The 19651-nt window shown below is 40.4% G+C and overlaps 1 long non-coding RNA gene across 1 annotated transcript in view; it reads right to left on the bottom strand.

Annotated features, from left to right (window-relative positions):
* The window catches only part of LOC111609953, a 30532-nt gene that overhangs the window by 9822 nt on the left and 1059 nt on the right, over positions 1 to 19651 (bottom strand). Inside the window, exons 2-4 of the long non-coding RNA XR_002753417.1 lie at positions 19548 to 19648; positions 8533 to 8658; positions 8009 to 8118 (exon numbers count right to left, since the gene is read on the bottom strand). This is a non-coding gene — a long non-coding RNA (uncharacterized LOC111609953). The remainder of the gene's footprint in view (positions 1 to 8008; positions 8119 to 8532; positions 8659 to 19547; positions 19649 to 19651) is intronic.

Raw genomic sequence — 19651 nt, 5'->3', positions numbered from 1 at the left:
TATTTTACTGAGAGGCCTTCTTGTATTATTGTGTCCCAATGAAACAAGGAAGCTATGAATTACAGATTAAAATTTCTTCCACACCCTGATCAATTTACCAGGTTGAATAAAAACAACATAAGTAATTCAGACACGTGTATTTTGTAAGAACTGTAAGGGCGTTCAATGAGTGTTGAACCGATTGTATATTCTGTCGCCGTGTTACACGTGTCATCTGCCATCGTAGATAGAAAAAAAAGTTAATTTTTGCAACAAAAAAAAGTAAAATTTTGAAATGAATCCCAAAAGTCTTCCAGAAAAACAACTTGGAAACTTCTGAGCTCCAAAAGTCTACTTTTTTTTTTTTTTTGAGAATCTAAAAAACTCAAAAAAGTTTAGATCAATCTCAGAAATGTTCTCAAAAAAATGTGGGAATTTCCAAGATCAACTTTTGAGACTCCGAACATTTCAGAAAGTCATTTTTAACAAGCTGGGCAAATTTCAAAGTTTTTTTTTGTGAAAATTTCTGAGATTAAGCTCATAATTTATGAGTTTTTTTTATGGAAATTTACTCCTCCAATGGCCCTAAAACACCGTAATATATAACAGCTTTGATTATCCGTGAGGGGAGAAAAATGTAGGTGGAGGTTTTTAATTCATTTCCACACTTTTGGTCAAACTTACTACATTTTGGCACCTGTCACATGGTTACTTGTAGCAGTCTTACCACTGAGCTTTAAAGCTGAACCAAAAGTTAAAAATACCAGCTTTAGTCAGAATTTCTAACTTCAGCTAGAACTGTGAAGCAAAGTTATACTAGTCAAACTAAATAAAGCTGATTTTTTTTTTTACGTGATGTGTCATAAAGTCTAAGTGACTGAGTTTGGAATCCTTAATCATTTGATGTGATCTCGTTATAGACACGGCTCTGTTTGTTAATACTGTTCTTTCCTGCTTTCAGAACTAATTCCCGGATTTTAAACACCACACACACACACACACACACACACCCCCACACACGCACCCACTCACACACACACACGCTCAGTGCCAATTAGCTGCTTTATCGCCCACTCAGCTGAGGCACTCTGGAACAGGAAATTTACAAAAAAAAACTGGAGGGAAATGGCTGTACATATTCGGCTGCAAGGACTCAAAATCATTAGTCTCCAAACACCGTGTCCATTTGGCCTCAGGAAAAGATTTTAAATTTTTATTTTGACACATTTTCACCCACACCTTTAGACTGCACTGTCTCAGATATGGATGAGCTGAACATAAAAGATATTCTTGGACGTGTGGTATGATGAGATTGGTACTAACCCACGACACCAAAACGGGATAAATTTACCTGCTACTTAGGATGATCAGGGTTTAGGGTTAGGGGAAGAGGAGAGCATTAGTGTTTGTATCAGTTTATTTTTTAAAAATACATTGAAGGTAGGTCTAGTCAGCTGATCACTCAACCTGTTTTACTGGAAAGTTTTGATCGGCTTTCATTTGACGTGCTGGTTTAGAGTTTGAGGTCGTTTGGATTCATTTTGTATTCTTGGTCACGTTTTGCTTCTGTCATTGTTTCACCTTCCTAATTCTTTTGTGCTTGGTGTATAGCTAGTCTTTCCTGCATTTCCCTTGTGCTTTCTGGTTTTTCCACATTTTTCTCTCAGTGACTCAGCCCATGCTCCCTCACAGCTGTTCGTTATTCAGTTAATCAAACACACCTGTTCATCATTCCAGTAATCACTTTTCCCATAATTTATTTCCCCGGGTAGTTCTTTGTCTTTGTCGGATCCCGCTGTTGCTGTTTCTGTTGTGTGATTACAACTGCAATAGCATTTTAAATGTCAAAAGCAGCTCAGTCAACACAGGTTCTGCAATGCGATATTTCTAATTTTGGAAAGGCGTCAGGGAAAGGGACGCTGCAAGCTGAATGCGACGGGATGTTCCGTCTCCCTTGACCCACAACATGCCGGCGGCAGCATCGCAAAAACCAAAACCGGCGGATCAGGTACGATTCCAGCACATGCAGTAGCAGCGCTAGCTACACTAATGGACTCATTTCTAACATAATGACCAGCAAATGTGGCTCATGAAGTCCTAAAACATGTACATTTCTTGTGGTTGGTTTGGATCGAGGTCGGTCTGCATTTACACCCGAAGCGAACCGTACCAGAGTTCGTTTCAAAGCGGACCGAGACAACCTCAAGAAGTCCAGTTGTTTGGTCTGCACCAGGGGTCACTTGAGCGTATTCCACTGTACAAAAGATCTGAACCGACGGAGGAAACAAATTCTGGTCCCTTAAATGTATCAGGTATTACTACAACCTCAGCTTGGTTCCGATTCCTCAAATTAAAGTGAAAGGAAAGTGAGGGCAGACCATTTCTACTCTGTTGTGGCCAGCCCAGTAGACATGCTAGTCCATCCTCAGCGACATTAACGCTGCTTTGCTGCAAAGGGTAGAAAACACAATTGGTTGACGGCGACCACGCAGAAAAACTGTGAAAAGATTTTGGTGGGTTTTTTTTTTTTATTCTAATCTTCTAATCCATCTATTTTCCCCAAAACACACTAGCAAAATGCAGCCATCCGACATAACAGTGTCTACAACCTTTTCTCCCTTATCACACGTCTTTGTCCATCCACAGGTTCGTCAACAGATATGAAGCTGAACCAATTACTGGGAAATACATTTGACCCTTTTCCACTTACAATGACCCAAAGACCCCACTGATAAATGTCTAATCAGCTGCAGACTGAGCTGTCAAAGGCAGCACTGAATACGTCTCTCACATCTTCACAGTGCGGAGAGGAAATGCTGCGTTAAATGCTAAATCAATCCAAAACTATTCGTCTAAACTCTGTCTATAAGTCCTGTACTTTCCTCATTAAGTGAACTTGCGTCCCCGGTTTCCTCTCCATTTGTCTTCACTCCCACATGCCCATACATGTGGAGTCGGTAGAGGTAGTGGGTCAGCTTGGAAAATAACTAATTACAGCCTGTTACTCATGAATATGATAATAACAGCAGGAAAGAAGTCGGGGTTCATCCATCAGGCATGCATCTGTGTCACTTTGGCGAGTCAAGCCGGGGAGCGGCGTTAAATCACGGCGGACATAAAAAGGACACATTTTAATTGGAGTGTGAATGTCTGAAATTGCTCTGCCCGGTGGCTCGGCAAGACCGCGCCGTGAATGAAAATGTTCTATTGCTCCGAGATTAGCTGGGAGTGAGGCAGGAGAGCAGAGGGTGGGCGGTGTCTTACTCTAAATAAAACGTCTTAATGATCTGCCTTCGTTCGCCGGGAGTCCGTTTGAATTAGATTCCAACTTTCCTGCTGTATTTGAAGTAAATGAGAAAAAGCAGAACTTTCCCCCAAAAAACATGACTTTCAATTTTGTTTAGAAGCTACAAACGGAGCTGCGGCTACAATTCTGTACATAAAGCAAAAGCTTGTCGATGAAAGAATAAGCGATTAACACCCCTAACACACACATAGGTCTGTCACAATCACTAATTTTGCGATAGTTATTGCGATAAACAATAATATCGTTCTTTTTGAGACCAATTTCAAGTAGTGTATTGAGAATGGCATAGCAACATAAGTTCATTCTCTCTAAGATTTCTAAAGTTAAATTTTGTAACGAATCCTCAACACTGGACCTATCCAAAATAATAACAACCAAAAACAATAAATAAGAACAGGAAATTAAAACGACACCCAACCAAAACCACAAATAAAATGGATTATGAAGTCTCTGTCAGCAAAATTGCCAATTTCACTTTCATTTATCACGTGATTAAACGATTACCTGCTCATTGCGCCAGGCTTTACACACGTGACGTCTACGCTTCATTTTTTAGCGCATAACAGAAAGTTATACGATTACATTTTGATTAAATTTGATTGATTTAACTTTGAAGAATTGATTATTTGCGCCACATTTTAATCTTTCTAGTATGGCATTATTTCCTGCTGCACATATACATAAATCAAAGATGAACAATAATGTATTTCTACTGCTTTCCATAGATTACCCATAGTGACAACATTGGCAGTCAATATTTAGTGCATATTACATGATTTACTTCCTTCCGTATAGTTGATTCTACCTTTAGTTTTCCTGTTACTATTGTTACTGTTGCTTCGGTTGCTAAAAGAAAAACCCGTTTGTTTGTGGACAGAAAATCTCAGAGACATTTCACAAAATGTGACTCAGATCAGTTGTGGCAGACTGGACGATGAATACTTGTAAAGTCCTTAAAGTAGAGAAGCTACTGGCCAAAATATTACAGAATATTTAGAATTTTACACTAAACAAAGCTTTACCTACTAAAGCTTAGCTTAGTTAGAACTCATTATAATGCGACGGCCAGATAATTGCAGGTGCCAAGAAAGACTCAATAAATGTTTTGGTTTTTTTCTGTTCTTGGTGTCTGTGATTGATACCCGTTGGACCTTTGCCACATTTTCTCACATTAAGACCCAAGTTTTCTATTGTGATTTTATGTGACAGACCAACATAAAGCAAATGATTTCTTTCATTTGATTTAAAAGAAAATAAAGACGCTTGACATTTCGCATGTCTGGTTTGCATTCAAAGTCTATGTGGAGGCGCGTCAAAATGGTTCTAGCTGTTGTTTTTCGTTGGCGCGTCGTTGGACACTCTAGACGCGTCAAACGGTTCAAATTGTGCCGCACCAGACGCGTGAGACGCACCATGACGGGCTTTCGATGCGCCTCCACATAGATTGTGAATATACCCCAGATGCACCTGACGCCCAAAACGCGTTTAGTGTGAACGCACCACAAGCCAAACTGAGCTGTAGAATGGTGTGGAGCAAAGCCTGTGTTAAGACGGCCCAGTCAAAGTCTAGACCGAATTCTAACTGGGTATCCGTGATTTAAAGAAATGCTGTTCACCGATACAGCTGAACGATACCACTGAAAAATGCATAACTATATAAGTATTTCATATCTACCAATAACTATTGATTAGTTTTTGTTTGAAATATATGATTTTTTTTTTTAAGCAGTTTTGCAGTACGGTGACGAAACTTCAAACATGCTCAACAGGCTGTTGCTAGGTAACCAATGAGCGAGTCATGCCGCCAACTAGCTCTCCGTGAGAGACTGAAGGGGTTTTCCTCTGCCTACATCTCCCAGAATGCTGTGCGGTTCCGGATTGGAGTTCAGTGAAATTCTTGAATATTCTACCAGATGTATTAAACGTGGATATTGATCACGTATCTGTCGCAGTATATGTCGTTACTGATTTATTGTGCAGCAACATTCACAGATGTTCTCCATCCAGTCTGACTGAGTTGAGCATCGGTCAGAATTTCAGTCTCTAACTTTCCAAATTATATCAATTCATGAATATGTTAATACAGAGAATGACAGGCCTGTTGCACTGCTTCAGATAAATGACACTCCTGGCTCAGCCATTAACTTCATGTTAGGGTCACGAGCGAAGAGGCAGGGATGCATAATTCCCTGTTGAGATGGATAATTGCTCAGAATTATCATTCTGTCGTGATTTGCCCGTCACCGTACAGCAGCCGGATAGTGTTGATGAATGATTAGTTATTAAATGTGATGCACAATGAAAATGAAATAGCCATTGGGAACACTAAGGTGTTCATTATACAAATAAAATCCTCCCCAGTCCAGGGAATCAAGTATTTCTTCCCGGTGTAAGACTTATTATATCATATTATGATAACTGTGTAGGTAGTAGATGCTGGTAATAAAATGCATGAACAAGCAGTCCAAGTAATTTTCATCCTGCGAGGCGCCTCAACATCAACACGAATTAAAATCTTATTCAAATGGAAAATATAAGGTGCGACGTAAAGTATTTAGCTTTTATCAGCCATGTTACTGCTTTTAATTTCATCAATAGTGAACAGGACTTGTAAACATCCGGTGACGTCTGCAAAGGAGAAGATGCATCGAATTGGAGCAGATTTTAAGTTTGAAAGGTTTGTTGAAAATGCGCAGAGGCCGACGTTCTACATAGGAGCAGTGGGATGAAAATGAGGTTCTGTCAGTGAAACCTGGACTTTGAGGAAGAGAATGTAAGACTGGGTTCTTATTGGGGGCAGAATTGGAGCACCAGGAGGCGGGTTGGTACATTTTCAATTATTTAAGGGTTTTTGACTAACATTATTAGGCACCGACGACAACTCTGATGCATGTTTTCGTCTTTGACGGACAAAGGAAAACTCACCAAGTTTATAAAGGTCTGGTTCTGAAAGTTTAAGTTGTGTTTGAACTTCACTTGTCCTTACAAAAGAACAAAGCAGCGGCTCTAAAAACGTCACGGTGAACCCTTCGCGTTATCCTGCCTTCTTCTCTCTACTTTCCACTGAACTTCTGAACCCTACATCCGCAGTGCGTGATGGAATCCCATGTGTGAAGCCGATGAGTCACACAACCTGACATATGCGATGACGGCCGCTGTCGAGCTTTCCAAACGCCAGCTGGATGAGTGACAGAAGCTATAGATGTTGGTGTAGGGAGGTTTAGTCCACCTGAACTGCAGATTCTACTAACTGGATTCAGCTAAGAATATCTGGCTGCTCACTTTAAAGCTTTCCTTTGAGTCCTTTGCTGAGATCAACTCAGATTTTGTTGTTTTTTTTCCCACCTCAGCTGGCTGTTTTTTAAAGCTACGATTAACGTAATAAATGCCAGAAGCATTTATTAACAAAAATGTGTAATTTAAATCAAAATTACAAAATTGGAGCACCGCCTAGTAAACAGGGAATAAAAGCTAGATAGTTTTCAGCTCTTCTGTCACATCCAAAAAAAGTCCCTACTAGGGGTTGCTTCAGTGGTTTAGGTTTTGACACAGAGCAAGAGGAAAGTATTCACAGCGCTTCACTTTTTCCGAATTTTTATTATGTTAAGCAAATTGTATTAATGTGCTTCCTCGAAGTTCTACACTTCAACACCCAGTTATGACAACGTTGAACAATGTTTGAGTGTTTTGCAAGTTTGTTAAAAGTAGAAATAACAAAAAGAATCAAATTTATTCCCAATCTTTGCTTCATACTTTGCTGATTAAGCAAAAGCTTCCACTCATCATCCTTTGAGATATTTCTACAACTTTGAATCATATGTTGAGTTTCATTTCCATATCCTTCACTGGGTCTATAAGAATACATATTTACACTGGACTGAGATATTACTTTGTATGAGTTGTTTCCTGTTTTATTCATACAAATCTTTGGTGCTGTTCTTTGAGTATCTGGAACATTTTTTTGTTTGTGAATTTTGGATAATCTTAATTATCCAAAAACGAGTTTGGCCTCGTTTCCAACTTTAAGGACTTTTTTCTAGGTTAGTGAAATAAGAGAATTTGTTGATATATCTTCGACTCAACGCTATTTAGATCAATTAAACCCACATTTTTCTAGTTAGTGCACCTAACTAGAAAGACAGCAAAGGGTAGAAGCTATTTTTGTAAGCAGCCAGTTCCCGGTTTCCAATTTAGCTACATTTCCTAGCTGTTGAATGTTTATCAGTGTTTCTAAAATCAATGTCTTACAAACAAGAATCTGCAAAGCGTTGGTAATCGCTGCAGTGTTTGCACAAAACAACAGGTTTGTCCTGAGCATGCAGTCCAAGTCAAACGGGCTCAGCGATGCCGTTTCCACTGGTTACCACCAACAAATGAGAAATGAAGGCAATTAAAAGTCTGTAAAAAGCATGGAATGTTCTAGTTCTACAAAAAAATAAGGGCTAAAAATGTTAAGAGTAGAAAAACAATGATACTTTTATGGGGGACAGGTGTGTAGATGGATTAAAAACCGGTCACTGATCTGTATGTGTATTAACTAGCTAATTGAAATCAACTAAATGAAACTTAATTCAGCAGAAATAAAGAACCACAATTAACACCAACATTTCTGGCTCTCTGTCACATCCATAAATGTCCCAAGCAAGGGGTTGCAGGGATTTTGTAACAATTTAACCAAAAGAAAACAACAAAAAAACATTCATCAGGACCGCACATACTTACCCTGTTGGCAGTCGTGTCAGGGCGGTGATTCGAGACCTAATGGGGCTGATTAAACGAGTGGTGGCTTGACGTCAAGCTGCCATTACAGACTGTGTCTTTTAAATGCTTGTCTGTGGAAGGAGGAGAACAACAAAGTCAGGGACCAAACAAACCCTCAGTGCTCGCCGAGCTCCAACAGATGCAATAATTACTGTTGTAAATGAGCAAAACGCGATAAAAAATAGAGCAGGATGAGAAACGGTTGAAACACGAACAATCTACATCAAGGAAGCAGTTAAAGTTTAACTGGGGGGGAAAACCAAACCTAACATCTTATATTTAAATTTCATTGTTTATACTGACATGCTGGGATTTTATAGCTTACTCTCAGAAATGTCCCCAGAAAACCTTACTGGTGATTACTAAAGAAAGAACCTAAGAAGCTAAAGAAAGCAAGTGTTGAAAGCAATAATTTCATCGAAACAAATAATCTCCGAACGCACATCTGCCAGAAACACCATAATAATCTCAAAAAGATGTCGTACTTGACGAGGTGTAAGCATGTGAACAGTGGAGATCGGGATGGAAACTGGAAAACTGGGCGCTGTAAGTAGTGGAAGGCACAATGCTTAAGGCCATGCTGGGAATTCACAAAGCCAGCCAGAGGCAAACTAACAGAGGGGAAGAAAACAAGTTTTTTTGAAAAGAGAAACTAAATAAGCACCAAAAAAAGGACAAAAAACTGCATTTTTGAAAATATATACAAAAATTGAGACGGGACAATAATAGTGACCCAAGCACACCTCCAGCTGGAACAGCAGTAATCTGTGAGTTTAGTTTGGGCTTTGACATTGAAGAGGAAACAAAATATCTATTGCTTAACTTGGTTATATTGCATAATATTGATCATTTTTATGTTATTAGAAATGACGGGGGTTCATTTCAAATATATAGTGAAATAAAATGTGTTCAGGCCAACAACCCACCCAAAAAACTGCAGTCTGAGCAACGATGGGATGGCTTGTCTCCAAGCATCGCTGCGTGTCAGGATGGCCCAGTAATACCCAAACTTAAATCCAATCGATCATTTTCAAGACTTGGAAAAATGACTTTCATAGACGATGTGCATCAAATCTGCCTGACCTTCCGTTTATCAAGCGGAGAATGAAAATGCCAGTCTCTAGATGCCAGGAACAACTCGGCTATTCATTTTAGCTAAAAGCAAATCTACAAACTATTGACTCTGGCAGCTGAATACAGATGGATGCCGTGCTTTTCAGATTTTCGTTTATAAAAGACTTCCTGTTGGTTGATCACACAAAATCCAATAATAACAAAAAAGAGAGATCATTGAAGTTTGTGGGTGTGAAATGGATCAAGGAGTCTGAGTACATTTGTATTTTATTGTGTGTTTTTATGATGTAAAGCACTTCGAACTGCCCTGTTGCTGAAATGTGCCATGCAAGTAAACTTGATTGATTGATTGACTGATTGGATTGGTTGGATTGATTGATTGATTGCATGTCAACCTCTGTAAAAGAAACAGGTCAGAAGAAAGACCTGATGTTACCTTAAAGAGTCAGTGATAGCATTTTTTTGTACAGTTCACAGCTTACATTAGTCAACTAAACATATTTGCGCTTCTTCACTGTAAAAACTCTGTTGGTCTGAAGTGACGATACAATTTCTGTTGTCCTGTTGCATTGAGAAACGCAATACATACATGTCATTGCTAGGTTTTGTTGCTGCATGCGATCATACGAACAACACTTAAAAGATCTTCTGATATCAAATGAATTGATCAAAATGAACCAGTGGCAACTTCCAGGGTCTTCGGGAGAGAAGCTGTGGAAGAACGAAATGAAGAGATGGAGGTGGGTGGAAAAAACCCGGCATCGTCCCAACCATTCTTCTTCTTCACAGCTGTGAAGTGCTTGCAAGTGGGTCCTCACTTCAAAGGGCGACGGTTACCCACTTCAAAGGAAAACATATCCCACACACCAGTCGGGCCCTGATTATATCCCCCCGTCATGCGCCAACAGAGGCACACGGAGAGCGGCAAGACGCTCGCCGTGTGTCGCTGTCCCCGCACTTAACGCCACCATTTGTTATCCTCATTTCGCCTCCCTGCATCGTACAGTGAGAGCTGGACACACAGAGACAAACACACACATGAAATCAGAAGGTCATAAACACCAACATGCATCTTTATCCTGACCGTCTTAGGCCTGACTAAACTAGTTCTGCTTTAGCCCAGTTAGAATGATCAAAATGATTTACTTTGACTAAATTATGACAATAATATGACGGGGAATTTAGGCCATGCTAAGAGAAAATGACAAAAAAAAATGATTACTAGAATAAAGTGGTAATATTAAGAGGATAAAATGGCGCAAGTAGTCACCGTATTACGAGAATAAAGTCGAAATAATACATCAATTTAGTCAAATATATTATGAGCATAAAGTCATATCTTGAAAATAAAGTGGAACGAGAATAAAGCCGTAATATTACAAGAATAAAGCTGTAGTACTACAACTTAATACTCATAGTACTATGACTATTCTTATAATATTGTGACTTCATTCTCCTTATGACTTAAAACTTGTTAATTTCTGGGACATGGTACCGTCTCCTTTCTGAGCAGCGTGATGGTTGGACACACACTGGTGTGTAATTGTTTGAATGGATGAACGCAGCACCTTCAAGCATCCGGAGATTGTCCTCAACTATGAACCAGACAGTTCCAGCTCCACAATTATCTTCCTCATGTCTTTGTCGATTTATTTTGGCCACCCAACATGCCAAACTAGAAATCAGTGTGTTCTAGGTTTGGCCTTAAAACATCTACAAGGGCATGCCGTGGTGGCGTAGTGGTTAGCGCGACCCATATTTGGAGGCCTTGAGTCCTCGACGCGGCCGTCGCGGGTTCGACTCCCGGACCCGACGATATTTGCCGCATGTCTTCCCCCCTCTCGTTCCCCGTTTCCTGTCAGCCTACTGTCATATAAGGGACACTAGAGCCCACAAAAGACCCCCTGGAGGGGTAAAAAAAAAAAAACATCTACAAGTCTTCCTTCCGATTAACTGAAATGGGTCAGTCAACCTTTCAGAGGTTTCCAAAGCCATGACATTACCGCCTGAGCTTCCCCTCACTGCTCAAGCCACTTGGTTTCCAAGCTTAGTTCTTGACTTCTGTTCTCTTGTAGGTTATAGATACAACCTTGCTCCAACAGAATCGAATGAAATGATTGATTTACCTCGTCTGCATGTCATCAAATTTGACTAAGGCCTGGTTACTATCTATTCACGTGATTCAGCTATAAGGTTGTATCTAAGACCTACAGGACAGTAGATCTCAAGGACTACGGTTGGAGACCCCTGATTTAAACAGATTGCAAACATTCAGAATGTAAAGTTCAGGCTAGCATGGATGATGTAATAGTGTGTAAGATGTTTTCTTGACACAATGAGCCCCTTAGTACCAATTGAGCTTCTTTTAAGTGCCACAACCATGTATGACGGAAGTGTACCCATTCTCCAATTGCTACCTCGAATAGTCACTGACTGTACTCCGTAGGTCTTCTATAGGGAGATAGCATGACGTTAACATGTCAGTATGGACGATAATCTCTCAACAATGTTTCAGATACCTTCTTGAATTTTTTGCCACAAAGAATTAAAGTATAGTTCCAAAGGCTCTGATGCCACGGTCCTACATGTACTCTACAGAGTTGTGTGAATTTCTGATTCCACTCAGCCCTCGTCTGAAACCGCTTTTGATAACCGACATCGTTTCACAGCTCCACGTTGTCACATCATCTTATTCTAGTGCAGCACCGAGTCAGAAGACAAATTGCTTCCCGTTCCTGATTGTCCTGGAGGGGGGGTGAAGGGTTGTCTGAGTCTGCAGGGTAAAATGACACGTTCACTGGCACTCTCGGCGAAATCTGACTTCCTGCCACTTTTCAAAATTAATCAGAGGTATTCTACAATGCATTCTGTTTCATCCATCATCTAACTTCAGAGTTCTTAATATTAGGCCTAAGGAGAACTGGTAATGCTATTAGCTTAAAAAAAAAAAGAAAGCTCTGTGTTCTGATATTAAGCAGCTTGCAGGCCTTAAGTTAAGGTTCTCACAGTTTGTCAAAACTCAGCTGAAGTCTATATCACTCTCACTGTGCTGATTTTTGAGCAAAGTACATCAGGGGACTTTACTTGTTCCCAAAGGCAGAAGCTTCCTGCTAAAAAAAACATGGAAATATGACAGATTGAGTTTTAGGCAACTAATCAGAAGCTCTTTATGTCACAGCTCTGCAGTTTTTCCCCACTTCATGATTATGAGCAGTTGGATTGAAGGGAAGTTCATCAGCATATCCAGAGCATTTCTTTTTTTTTTGTTGCTTAAACAAGTGTATAAAAAATTTACTGGTCACTTTATTTGGTACATCTTGCTAGTACTGGGGGGCAGCCATAAATCTTAATGACGGAAAGTCAAAGAGGTGTTGGAGAGGCTCCTCAGAAATTTGGGTCCATACTGAGATGATGTTGCCTCACAGAGTTTTGGCAGATTTTACACAAAGTCTTATACATGCTGTGATTCCCTTTCTGTTTCGGCTTTTAAGCCCGGTCACAGAAATGCTAAACCCAATTTTATTAAATCCAACATGTCGTGAAGTTACTCTTTTCTTTTTAGACTGGGCGACTGTGGAGTTCATGTATTGCCATAATCAAAAAACTGGAAACAAGCAATGCTGCAAAATGTAGATGAGAATAAATTACAGGTCGCAAAGAGGTCCCCACACAAACACGTAGCCACCAGATTTAATTTCCCTCTTCACCAAGTTGAAGACAAAGCAAAGCTCCTCACCATGGACTCCGGGTCCATGGTGAGGAGGAGGGGGGCGGATTTGTGTCTCTAACTATCAAATTATGGGCAAGAATATTTTTCATACACTGGTTTGTGAATAAAAACGTAGGTCTGATGTTGATGTTAGAAAAACTGTTTCTATTTATATTTTCATGTCTTTGCAATAGCGGGAAAAAACCCGCCTCGCCACTAGACACATAAATGCTTCGGCTACAGAGAAACTTCTGACTTTAACTTCATCATTCTGCTAAAAGTCCGGTCTGAGTCAATCAATCAATCAAATGTTATTTGTATAGCACATTTCAGCAGCAAGGCATTTCAAAGTGTTTTACATCATTACAAACACAGAAACACAATGCAACATAGAATCAACAATCAAAACACAGCGTTAAGTCAAATTCCATCACTACATTTGTAATTGATTACATTTCAAATACAATTTTAAACAGGTGGGTTTTTAGTCGAGATTTAAAAGAAGTCAGTGTTTCAGCTGTTTCACAGTTTTCTGGAAGTTTGTTCCAAATTTGTGGTGCATAGATGCTGAAAGCTGCTTCTCCTCATTTGGTTCTGGTTCTGGGGATGCAGAGCAGTCGGACCGACAGATATAAAGAATGTCTGTCTTTATATCAGACATCCTGGTATAAGACATGGTACCAACTGTCACAGTGAGTCGTAAAGCACCTCAAAGCCCCGGTACCACCTGGTACCACCTGGTACCATCTGCTCTCTGTTCGCTCTGCTTAACGTTTCTACCAGGCGGGTTAAAGCCGCTGCTGACAGGATCTGGGCTGGAGGTTCGCGGCTGCAGATAGAAGTTATTGCAGAACCTCAAGTGTTAAAGCAAGATTCGGCCCATTTAGAGTTTAGAAAATAAACATCAGAAAAATACTGTAGCAATAATTAGAAGCATAAATGTTTTCATAAACGCAACATTAACGCAGCATAAAACCAAACGGGTCACAATTAAATGAATCAAAATGTCCCCAAAGCACCGGCGGACTGGCATAGGGGCCACCGGGGGATATCAAATGCCATGTTTAAATTGAAGGCTTATAGCTAACTTTTCTACTTCTACGCGCCAAAAACCTCTGGGAAAAGGCAGAAGAGTAGGGCTAAGGACCAAAACCGAATCACAGAAATTATTCCAAACAGGTTTTTTTTCCCTTCGTTTTTATTTTCAGTGTAATTTGCACGTCTAATTCAGCAACTTAATTTGTTGGGGGCGTTTTTTTTCCCACATCCTAATGAGTTTTTTTGTGTGGATGGTTGGCAGTAAACCTTGAACCACGAAAATTGTCTGTTTAAAGCTCATTCAAAACCATAATTAACGCCGAGTGTTGCAGACACACACAGCTGGGTCCAAAGTTTTGGAGCAAGTTCTGACAAAAACGTTCAGATTGTGAACAAGGAAACCTCCAGCTAGACCAAAGACGACGTCGATGCTTCGGGAAAGAAAACTCACAGCAAGAAAACGCGCAACATTGACATTAGACGACTGTGCGCAAAACTCTGCCAATATTCCGCTAATGTCAGAAAAAACATCATTTCACAATTGTAGTGTTTTCATTAAATAAGAAACATAATTAAAACCACACATGAATAACCTCGTTCACGCGATAAGTTACTCAAAAACAGGATGTGCCGTCGTCCTTCAACTTCTTCATGGTCTGCGCCAGTGGAAACACCCTGTTGTTGATCATGTGACTCGTGTGATGCGTCACTATGTTTCAGTTAGCAATACCCACTACCAGTATCTACTGTACATAACAATGACGATGAGTTTGCAAGAATCAAAAGTCTAAATTCAATCCTACACGACCTCCTCACCTCGTCATTGTTGATGGTCAGCTCTCTTTATTACCAACATTATTCACGTTGACACATATTTCATACACATACCTATTGTACCTAAACTATTGTGTATCCATTCGGGTTTCCTTGCAGTTTAGCATCTTCATGCATTATTGAGAAACTAATCATATGTACAATTTAATTTTGTAGCAAAATACCAAATTTCACACCCTACAGTAGTTCCATTGGTTTTTTTGTAATTTTTCCAATTTGGTCCGATCAACACTTAAGAAATGAGCAACAAGTTATGATCACTGATCAGACCAGAGGAACTCAAATTGGCTTCCAGCTGGCGGAACCCAACGTGGGCACAGACTGAGTCACAAATCAGACAGAAATCATTTTTCTTTTTGTTGGTAGTCCGTCGATCGCTTTGCCGAGGAAGACACCCGTCTGATCTCCTGACTCGTCTTCCTACCTTCAGTTCTTGTTTTGTTTTTTAAATATCTTTTATGTATTACCAGAAACATCTGCGCCACATGCATCTCGTCAGTGGAAGTTGACGATTGGAGAAGGTCTCAAAAGTGCCTGCAGCAGATTGTTTTCAGCTGAAGGATTCTTTACTTCTCTCTCAGATCTGGTTGAAAAAGAAGTAAATTGAGGTTTTGTGATGGCCCAGGCAGAAAGCCGATAGAAATGCATTGCCAGGTTCTTAAGAGAGCTACTCAAACATCTTTCTACAAACCTGAAGGTGAAGCAATTTTGTTCTTTAAAACAAAAAAAAAACTACAGGACAAAATTCCTTCAATGATGTGAGAAACTGAGCGGTACTGTTGATTTTTTCACACCATGCCGCCTTTTGGCTCAGTTATTGTTCTATAAATATGAGCAGGCTGCAGTTTCTCACGCGTTTGTGTTCAGCTCGTTTTACACGGCGTGCCGTGAACCGTGCATGACTCCGTTCTGCTGCGACGCCTTGACAGAGACTCTGCCTTGCTTTTACACGGTCGCCCTGGAGAATGAGAGCAGCACGAGTGATCCAGTTTCAGAAAACATCGTCAGAATGCTTCAATTCTTAAATTAAAGAAAGTGTTTCCCCCCCTGCACTCTAAAAACTGTCGAGTCATAGTTCAAAACAGACACTGGGCGAGAACTCGCAACCCGGTTTGTTTCGCTTCACCGTTCTCCATTTTCATTTTGAACAACTTTACTTCTGACTGGGAGTGATCATTTTGCTGATTATTACTAAGAGGGGTATAAGTAATTTTTAGCATATCATTTAATAAAATATAAAAACAAACAGGGCCTTCTTTAGTTACACATTAAAGAATCAAACCCTTGACGAGGGAATGACTTATAACATGATATTAAGCTAAAAAAGTTTCTTTGTATCTTATAAAAAAAGATTTTTTTGAGCTTCACATTATGTTGCACTATTATTCCCTCATCAAAAACATGCCTGGCGTGTTGGTTTATTTTTTTTATGCAGGTTTGAGAAATCCCCTAATCTCCCGTGGCAACCACTCAGCTCCTTCAGACTAGCCAGCAGCAATTAGCAAACACCTGGTGGAACTGAGCTTCTGCTGGGCTCATTACAGGAGCTACTTCCCAGTGAAACGCTGGTAAAAATGTTGCTAAAGGGTTAACAGAGGAGCCATGTTGTGATGACTTCCTGAAGGCGGAGTTTCAGAAAGAGCAGGAGTTTCTTAAAGAGACAGAGGCCCAATTTCAAAGTCAAATTTCCCAAGACATTTTTGATGCATTATTTTTTATGATAACTGAAGGTAACATAGATTCTTGACTGTCTGTGCCATAAAATGACTACATGTGAAAAAACATAATCCCGCTTAACTCTGCTGCCAAGAAAGTTCCATCAGTTTGGAAGTTTTTCGTAGTTTCTGGCTGGGACGCTACGTCCCGTCTCTGCTCAGTCTCAGCTCACCAGCTGCGCAAGAAGCATCGGGTTGCGTGTTTCAGAAGACGCTTTAAAGTAATTGTACTGATCCAAGCACTGATGTGTTTCTGAAAATCAAATTCGAGCTGCATTCCTCCACGGCCCTTCCTGTTTTTGCCACTGTAAGCCGTTTGCACACGTCCTTCTACGATCACTATGGAAACTAAGATCGGAGGCTGAGAACAAACACAGCAGTACGCACACGTCGGGTTTCTCTTGAGTGCTGTGGAAATGCATTTGAAATTAAAACATCGGTCCGCAAATTCTACGGTTGCGTGATCCATAAACACACTGAAATTCTGCCAATGTTGTCAGCTTGTAAACAAAAATGCACGGTTCTTCCGGTCGACGAACAGACGAGACGCCTCTCTGTTGTTTCTCTCAGAATATGAAGCATCGTGTAAATAATGCATCAAATGTGCATCTGTGACAGGTGTTGCAGAAAACAGTGTAAGTAATGCATGATCATACACCTGGTGAGGCTTTTTTTTCTTCTTTCCTGGCAGATCGGAATAACAGCGTCGAATTCTCTTATTGGTTATGGAGATTCTGCCAGGCGGCAGGGGGAATACGTTTTGTTTTCATGCTACAGTAAAAGTACTAAACAAGCAGGGCGGCTTGCAAAGGCTTGTGGCCGAAAATACACTCTGGCTTCTGATGCAGAGAGCAGACAGGAGGCCTGCGAGGCAGGAGGGTCAGTAAACACCGATCGGCAGCGAGACCCGGCCGCAGAAAACAGGCGGGCGAAAGTAGAAACATGTCGGGGCCGAGCGAGACGAGGCGCGAGGAAAGAACGTGAAGCAAGAAAAGGTTCCGACTGTCGTGTGACACGGCAGGAGGATGAATGAGGAGTCCACAGAAACACACGTCCTTGAAAACACCGATATTTATCGAGCAATGTTGGCGGGGGGTTATGCCGAATTTCTCGTTTAGATTTTGGGTAAAAAATTAAATAAAAGAAAAAAAATAGGAAAGAAAAAGTTTAGTTTCAAGAGACCAGAACGTCCACCGGGCTTTTGGTGGGATGTAGCCAGGAATAGATGTCTTGTTTAGGTGGAATGACATGCATCTTTTACTGATGAAGATTGGAATACATTTGATCAGATAGATGTTGGAATTTGATTGAAATGTGCACGAAATGGCACAATTATTATTGCAACATTTTTATTTTTCATATTCTTTCCTCTAACGCACGTGCCAAACTCAAGGCCAGCCGTCCAACATACATGAAGTTTTTGCCTTGTTCTTTTATGCAATGTTTGAGAGATCCTTTAATCCCCATGGCAACCATTCATCTGGGCTAAACGCCTGGTTGAATTTTGCGCCGCCTTTGAGACTCGGCTCCTCCTCTGAGCTGCAGTTTCCACGTTTCACAGCTTCTGTCAGCTCCTTCAGACTAGCCAGCAGCAATTAGCAAACTCCTGGTGGAACTGAGCGTCTGCTGAGCTCGTTATAGGAGCCGCTTCTCAGTGAAACGCTGGTAAAAACTTAGTTTAAGGGTTAATATAGGAGCCATGTTGTGATGACTTCCTGTAGGTGGAGTTTTCAGAAAGAACAGGAGTTTCTTAAAGAGACAGAGGACCTATTTTAAGGTGTTAAAACTATTAAGACAAATTTCCTTTAAGTCATATTTGATATATACACAACAGTTTTCCAACAACTGAAGGTCACATAGTTACTTGCGATTGCGATATAAAATGCTTCTATGTGCCCCTTTAAGTTTGAATCTCCCTATGAGCCCTAAGAAGAAGACATCCTTTTCACTCCGGTGTTATGCTGATGTTTTATCTGTGTCCGTGACTCAGCTGTGAGGTTCTGACTCCAACACGTACTAAAGCGTCCTCTTCCAACTTTCAGAGAGTCTGGCAGAGGCAGCCGCTCAATCCCCTTTGGACAGATCAGCCTGAGGACTCTTTAGTCCGTCTAGGGAAACGTCACGGCCTCATCGCTGCTGGACTGTCCAGTAATCTGAAAAGACGAGGGAGGTTAAAGGGCCGATGAGAATAAAGGTAATAGAAAGTGTCACGACGTGCTGCGTGTGAGGCTGAAAGACAAATTGAGAAAATAATGCAATTTATCAAATCAATGAAGAGCCAGAGCACAGGCACGGGAGGCTGTCGGAAAATAAATTAGTGGAAAAGTCAAGGCCATCCAACCTGCGATTTTCACCTTTTAATCGAATCAAATTAATTTCACAAGATTTCAAAGTTGTTTAGATATGGCAGGAGGGCCAACATCTGCTTCATCTGCTCCCAAATGTACCATTTGTCAAACATGGTGATGGTAGTGTCATCCTGTGGGGGGGGGGGTTGTTTTTTTGGTTTTTTTTAGAGGCACCGATCCGATATTAATATCTGTATCATTCTCGACATTGAAATAAATTCTATATCGGGTATTGTGACAATGTGGCCGTAAGGGCAGATCTACTTAGCGTAATTCTATGCCATTGGGCGACATCATGGGCTATTATGTATTTTTACATTATATTTTGAATTCCCAATTGCACTTTCTGAACCATTTGAAAGAAATTTTGTTGCGGTTTGTTCATTTATTTATTTTTACATGTTTGACCAAGATAGTCTACCTATCGTTTTTCATAGTTTCCGTTTCTTTATTAATCATTTTTACATCGGCTGTTCTGCTCCTAATTGCGCTGACTGAACAAATGAAAGTTGTGGTTGTCCATGATTTTATTGATTTTATGTCAAAACTTTCTTTGCCTTTCCTTTAAAGCCGCAGTGTGTATCTTTTATAACTGTTATTTGTTGAAACTGTCACCAAGTTACTGCAGCTTTAAATGGAGGTTGGAAAACACCAGCCTGGGTATAATTTAGCTTTATAAAGTGTTTCACTTAATAGTAAAATTCCTGAAATAAATGTACTTTTCAACAATATTCTAATTTATTGAATGGTAAATATGTATATATAGCTACACACACACACACATTAGTGAGGAGGAGCGACTCGCGTGGCTCCCTCGCTGCTGAGATGTGAATGAAATCAGTTCCTGTTGGTTTCTGTGGTGACGTTCAGGTCCTGCTGCTCTCTG

The sequence above is a fragment of the Xiphophorus maculatus genome, chromosome 10 (genome assembly GCF_002775205.1).
Source record: "Xiphophorus maculatus strain JP 163 A chromosome 10, X_maculatus-5.0-male, whole genome shotgun sequence".
In the NCBI taxonomy this organism is placed as follows: domain Eukaryota; kingdom Metazoa; phylum Chordata; class Actinopteri; order Cyprinodontiformes; family Poeciliidae; genus Xiphophorus; species Xiphophorus maculatus.
This window is presented reverse-complemented; position numbering and strand designations above follow the sequence as displayed.